The sequence below is a fragment of the Coptis chinensis genome, chromosome 9 (assembly GCF_015680905.1).
Source record: "Coptis chinensis isolate HL-2020 chromosome 9, ASM1568090v1, whole genome shotgun sequence".
Taxonomy (NCBI): domain Eukaryota; kingdom Viridiplantae; phylum Streptophyta; class Magnoliopsida; order Ranunculales; family Ranunculaceae; genus Coptis; species Coptis chinensis.
In genome coordinates this window covers 53,087,678-53,094,461 of record NC_141464.1, presented here as the reverse complement: position 1 = coordinate 53,094,461, position 6,784 = coordinate 53,087,678, and the positions used below count along the sequence as shown (strand labels likewise).

At 34.0% G+C, this 6,784-nt stretch overlaps 1 long non-coding RNA gene across 1 annotated transcript; it reads left to right on the top strand.

Moving 5' to 3' along the window:
- Positions 1–1,261: 1,261 nt before the first annotated feature.
- Positions 1,262–6,245, top strand: LOC147476664 (uncharacterized). The gene is made up of 3 exons (XR_015207433.1): positions 1,262–1,392; positions 1,501–1,597; positions 6,096–6,245. It is a non-coding gene; the product is annotated as an uncharacterized LOC147476664 (long non-coding RNA).
- The last annotated feature ends 539 nt before the right edge of the window (positions 6,246–6,784 follow it).

The following is a 6,784-nucleotide window of genomic DNA, read 5'->3' as shown; positions in this document are numbered from 1 at the left end:
AGGTAGAAAATCGGCATGCTGAAAACCAAGCCTTGCGAACGAACATTATATCTACGTTAAAAAATATCCTTGACAACTGTAATAACCCCTTTGTTGGCGTGTTCAGACAACTCGGCCAAAGAGATGATTTGCAAAATTGTCGCCTTATTATAAAAGAGTTGAGAACTGATCGCCGGGATCATGCATTGCCAACGGCATCACAGGTCACTGCAACATTGATTGGAGATAATGATCCAGAAGGATTGGAACCAAGAGATATTATTGTTCAAACACAAACATGCCAACTCCGGCAAATCCCAAAATCACTGGATATTATGATCCATTACAATATCCTTTAATGTTGCCTTTTGGTGAATATGGTTGGGACTTGGGTGTGCATCGTAGCAATACAAGAAGAATAAGTTGTCACAGTTACTATGCGTATATTTTGCAGGTATGTATAGACTTTATAAAACCAAATAAGTTATGTGCTTCGCTTTGATATTTTGTTTGTGTTTGTTACTACATTTTGGTTTTTTAACAATACTATGTGGTATATGTTATTGTTGTTTGATAACTAACTTTTAATACTTTCATTTGTTAGAATCCTTCCTATCAAGAAAGAGAGACGTTCAATCGACCTATGTTCATTGGTTCGTCATAATTTTAAGAATATACATGATTTGACGACTTTACTTTTAAAAAAAGAATTTACTTAAAATGTTTTAATAAGTTGATATGTTCTAAAATACATTGCCTGCTATTAGAATTGCTTTAAAAAAAAGTGTTGAAAATGTGAATAGGAAGGGTTCGGTGGAAGAGAAAGGACACTTTTTTCCGTCGATTTCCCTCAGTTCATTACATTTGCTTATAAAAAGCATTTTTTTTTTCTTAATTTTTTTATATGCCTTTGTATACACTAAATGTTTTTTGTTTACTTTTGAGATATGGATTGAATTTGTTGTGGAATTTGTTGGATTTAAGGCAAACGCAGTTTCATTTCTCTGTGAAGCGAAAACCGTTTTGGAGTTCTTGGGTTTATCAGTTAATTTGTTATAATCATATGATGTTTTTGCATGATTCTGTTGGAAATGATTTTTGTTTTTAAATTTCAAATTATCAAGGATTTTGTTGGATAATATCAACAGTTTTAGTATACGATGTCTTTTGCTCATTAGTATAGCCCCATGTATTACAAATTCTAAATTTTCATGTTCGCTGCTATTCAGATTCGGCCTTCTGAAGTCTCATTATTTCTTTTGGGATGTCTCCTTCTACAACAGTTTATAGTTGACATGTGTGTCAAAATTGAGACGATGAAAATGAGATTTTATCGGGATAATCAGCAAACTATTAGGTCCGAGTTGTACCAAGGCATTCAGGATGCACTAAACTCTGGGGAGACACATGCAGGTACCTTATATTTTCACCTCTATAATAACATCATCTTCACATTGGTTTTCTTTCATTTCACATTTTCTATTTATTTAAAACTTAAGAATTTTCACTTATAAAGAATAGGCAACATTGGCAAAAGGATAATACTCCCACCTTCTCATATTGGTAGCCCTCGGGATATGCATCGCCGCTATCAGGATGCAATGGCGTTGGTAAGGAGGTATGGGAAACCAGATTTATTTATAACTGTAACATGTAACTCATCTTGGCATGCAATTACTCGAGAAACAGAAGTTGGCCAACGTACACAAGATAGACCTGATTTAACTACTAGAACATTCCATTCTATTTTAGAAGAACTTAAGCATGATTTGTTTCGGAGACATATTTTGGGTCGAGTTATTGCACAAGTTCATGTTATAGAATTTCAGAAAAGATACCTACCTCATGCTCATTTTCTCATCATCCTACATGAAAATGATAAAATACACAATCCTGATGATATAGAAAAAATAGTTTCTGCTGAAATTCCCGATCCCAAGACTGAACCTGATTTGTATAGTGCAGTAAAAAATCATATGATGCATAATGCATGTGGAACTGTTAATAGGAGCGCAGTTTATATGAAAAATGGTAGATGTAGGAGTGGATTTCCTAAGTCATTTGGACCTTCGACTTCGCATGGTACTGATTCGTATGCTACATAAATGAGACGTGATAATGGAAGACATGTTGGTATAGGAAAATACACGTTAGACAACCGTAATGTTGTTCCGTACAATCCTTATTTGCAACTAAAATATAACTATCATATTAATGTTGAGATTTGTTCAAGCATCACTTCAGTTAAATATTTGTATAAATATGTTTATAAAGGACTTGATCGAGTGTCATTTGGAGTTAGTACTAGACCATATCCAAGTGAGGATGAGATTTCACAATTTGTAAATGCCAGATGGATCTGCCCCCTTGAGGCTTTTTGGCGATTGTATAAGTTTCCTTTAAATGGCATATTTCCTTCAGTTGTTGCCTTGCAGATACATTTGCCAAATAGGCAACAAGTTTGTTATTATAGTGGTGAACTTATTGAAGATATATTAGATGATGAGCACAGATTGAAAACCCTGGTTACCGAGTTTTTCAAAACCAATCTTATTAATGAGGAGGCGCGCCAATATCTTTACTTAGAGTTTCCTGAATACTTTTATTGGAATTCCACTCGTAGAGAATGGGTTCGTAGAAGTAATAAATGTAGAACAATTGGAAGGATTGCCACAGTTTCTCCTATGGAAGGAGAATGATATTATTTACATCTGTTATTGTTACATGTGAGAGGTCCCACTTCTTTCAATGATTTGCTAACAGTTAATGGTGTGCCTGTTGGTACTTTTAAAGAATCGGCTGAAAGAAGGGGTTTGCTTGAGCACGATGACAGCATTAGAAGTTGTTTAAGAGAGGCTGCAAGTACATATATGCCTCTTTCTTTAAGAAGATTGTTTCCACCATTCTTATTTATTGTCAGTCGAGTGGAGTAAGACAACTTTGGGATGAATTCTACCCATTTATGATTGAAGACTACGCTCCACGCAATGATAGAAATGGTAATATTATATTATTCATTAATCGTCTTCTAAAGGACCTTGATCATATTTTGTCTAAAAAACAAAAAAGCACTTCTGATTTTGATTTGCCAGAAATGACTAGGGACATTGATGGAGATATTGAATTAACACGGCTTATTATTGAGGAGAGATCTATACAAATCCCTAATGAAGACCTTATTGCGTTTGGGGACCTTAATGTTGAACAAAAGTAGGCTTTTGATAAGATCGTTTCGGTTGTTCAACAGAAACAAGATTCTATTTTTTTCATTGATAGTCCAGGAGGAACAGGTAAAACATTCTTATATAGAATACTTCTTGCATCTCTAAGGAATGATAACCATATTGCAATAGCAACATCGTCATCGGGAATTGCAGCCATAGCATTACCTGGGGGAAGAACTGCACATTCGAGACTTAGCATCCCGATAAATATTGATTCATTGTCAATGTGTAACATTTCTAATCGGTCTGCGCTTGCCAAGCTTTTGTGTTATGCATATATACTTATATGGGATGAAGCAACTATGGCTCATAGACATGCATTTGAAGCTTTAGATAGAACCTTAAAAGATATCACCGACTCTAATCTCCCTTTTGGCGGAAAAGTTATTGTTCTTGGTGGTGATTTTCGTCAGACTCTTCCTGTTGTCCCGCGTTCTACTAGAGCTCAAGAGATTGACGCATGTGTTGTTAAGTCATTGTTTTGGACAAAAGTTGAGGTAATTTCTTTAACACAAAATATGCATGCAGAACTGATCCAATGTTTGCTGATTTCCTTTTGCGTATTGGCAATGGTAATGAACCATATATTGATAACAATAATATGATTAGATTGCCTGATGATATTGTCATACCTTGGATTGGTGAATAATCAATAAACAATTTAATAGATTTTGTTTATCCTTCATTAAGTATTAATGGATGTAATGAGAATTACATTATTGACAGAGCTATTTTAACACCGAGAAATGATATTGTTGATAAACTTAATAATAAGGTGATAAGGCTTTTCCCAGGAGAAGAAAAGACTTATTACTCATTTGATATTGTTCCGCCTGATCTTCAAAACTTATATCAACAAGAATTTTTAAATTCAATTGCACCAGGAGGCCTGCCACCGCATCGTTTAACTCTTAAAAAAGGTTGTCCAATCATGCTTCTTAGGAATATTAATCCAAGTATAGGATTCTGTAATGGCACAAGATTAATTTGTCTACGCTTTTATGATAATACTATATATGCTGAGATTTCATCTAGACAGTTTAGAGGTAAGAGAGAGTTTATACCACGTATACCTCTAAAACCAAATGTGAATGAATAGATGCCATTTAGTTTTACTATAAAACAATTTCCAATAAAACTTAGTTTTGCTTTAACTATTAATAAATCACAAGGACAAACTATTCGAAACGTAGGTATATATCTTCCTGATCATGTTTTCTCCTATGCAGGCCCGGCCCTGAGCAGATGCAATGTGGGCGACCGCACAGGGCCCCCAATATACAAGGCCCAAAAAATTAATATTAGTAGAAAAAGCCTATTTGGCAAATCACAAGCTCAAAAAACTAGAAATTTCACAAATCACAATAAGCAACGGAAATATCCCCTCATATTATCTTTCTTCATTAATTATTTTCGTAAAAATAGGAAATAAGATATATAATAAATGAGCATTATCGAAAAAATAGATCTTCTCAACGACTAGATACCTCATTAATTATTTGCCTCAATTACTCAAATACAAAAGAAAGAATACAAAAAAAAAAAAAAACCCTCATTCACCATTTAACCTTCTGATCATCTAGTATCCTCTCATTCTCAAAATTTCTCTTTACAATTGTGGATTTGTATTAGTTTCCACTTTGATTATTCAACTAACTTTTGATTCTTCTTCAAGTAAGTTAGAGATTAAAATCAATTTTCCCTTTCTTAAATATTATTTTAATAACTCAATTTAATTCCAAATCTAATCTAATTTTGTGTTGTATATATATTTTAATTGCAGGCATTACAAATTGTCGTGTGAATTGTGAAGTTTGCAGTGACTTCATCAAGGCAAACGCATACCACTATGGTTCATCTTCATTTAAGTATTAAGCATATCAGGAGACTTTTAAGTATACAAGAAAGACTAAATGGGCTAGCATTAATATCTATTGAAAATGAATTTTTAAAGAAAATTAACTTTGAAAGTTTTTTGCAGCCAAAAATGTGAGAAGGGAAATATTTCGATGATTTATTTTGTGTTGATGGAAGAGTACTGGAAGAGGGCCATATTTCGCTGTTTGCACTAGGCCATTGAAAACTCAGGGACGGCCCTGCTCCCATGGGCAACTATATGTTGCGTTGTCAAGGTGTGTTTCACGGAATAACATTAAGATATTGGTAAAAAATGGATCCTTAAATAGACGTGTTGGAACTTATACCAGAAATATAGTGTATCGTGACGTGTTGCTTTCAGAAGATGATGATATGAGTGATTAATATTGCAAGAAAATATTGTTTATTCCTTTGCTAGCTTCAATATTTAATTGTATGCAATGATTCCTATGTGTCTTCTTAACGTTTAGATTTCACCCCTGACTACATAATATTTCTTCCCATAATGTACTACTTTTCGATAATGACACTAGGAATTCTTAATATTGAAATTCTACGCAGTTCCTTGATAGTTTGTATCATTATTACTTTTTTCTTGTTTTATTATTTATTTTTCTACTTTTTTTTCCTAGCTTTTACTATATGAAATATAATGTGCTCTCGTTACGTAGTGCGCTCAGTGGCATATTGTATGTATTTATTCCTATACGTCTCATTTTTAAAACATTTAACCCATGACTATCACCATAATTAATATAAAAAAGTTTTTAGCTCCGCCAATGCAAACTCCGTTCTTGCATTGCTGGTCCCAAGCCCAGATAAAGGAGGAGGGAAAACAACATTACTATGCTTTTCTATGTTCATAATTGTACAAAGTCGGAATCACACGACTAATGGCTAAAACAAAAAACATATACATGAATAGTTCATTTAGTTTTACTCTTACTTTTTTAGAAATGTTTTCACCTTTCTTGGACTTTTGCTTTGAGGACGTATCTTTCTGTTTTTTCGCAGGAGTGACTCAAAATAAGTGTGGTTGATAGATGTACACTAGCTGCAGCGGTGATACTGGATACTATTCGTGAAGAAGCCACACAAGTTTGCATGGCAAGACATATTACCAAAACATGTTTTGTAGTAGCTATAGCACTGTGCAGAAGAGGATGTCAGGTTGGTGCACTTATTATTCTCCCCCTCTTCTTTCAATGAATAAATTCACAATATTTAGTCGTCTTGGTTATATCTTATATAAACCCATGGAACCTTCTCAATTGGAATAGATCATTGTGCCACTCCCCGATGAACTCAAAAGGCTAAAGTCGAAAATTCCTTTAGATTTCCACGTCTGTGTGCTTCGTGCAAGCAGTGGCAACAAATATAAATGCAAGGTACTAGATTTTCATGAAATTTTTTAGCACAGAATGAAAAATAATAGATGGAATCTTCTTTAGGCAAATTAACCAGTTTTGCTTCGCAGAAAAAGAAAGAGTAATTAATATGTTGGGTCTCCAAATCCATAATATGTCATAGTTTGCCTATGACAGTGCTGCACCAACTCATTGACTTTGCTTATAATGCTTTGGGAACTCTGTTAAGGCTGTATGTCGCTAAAAATATCTCTATATATTTATTTTACAGACTTATAGGTTTGTCAATGAAAGACACGAGTCCTAGAAACATCCTTCTTTCGTCGTATAGAGGGA